The 222-nt window shown below is 35.1% G+C and overlaps 1 protein-coding gene across 2 annotated transcripts in view; it reads left to right on the top strand.

The window, feature by feature from the left end:
* The window catches only part of LOC119586466 (40S ribosomal protein S5), a 6,094-nt gene that overhangs the window by 498 nt on the left and 5,374 nt on the right, over nt 1-222 (top strand). The window lies entirely within an intron of this gene.

The following is a 222-nucleotide window of genomic DNA, read 5'->3' as shown; positions in this document are numbered from 1 at the left end:
TATAAAGTATATCCTGGAAGTTACCAGGTAAAACGAGCTGAAGGAATATATAGAACGAAAGGAATTACTTGATTTTGTTTCACATTGCCAACCAACCTTGCAAAATTGTTCCTTGTTTCATTTGATTGTAATGTGTGAATCTCTTATTTACCATTGCAACTAATGGGAATTCAGTATAGTACAGATGCACTCGCCAGATATTAACTCCCAAACTCCACATCT

Source organism: Penaeus monodon, chromosome 21, assembly GCF_015228065.2.
Source record: "Penaeus monodon isolate SGIC_2016 chromosome 21, NSTDA_Pmon_1, whole genome shotgun sequence".
Taxonomy (NCBI): domain Eukaryota; kingdom Metazoa; phylum Arthropoda; class Malacostraca; order Decapoda; family Penaeidae; genus Penaeus; species Penaeus monodon.
Note: the sequence above shows the minus strand (reverse complement) of the source record. Positions and strands in the feature narration are given on the sequence as shown.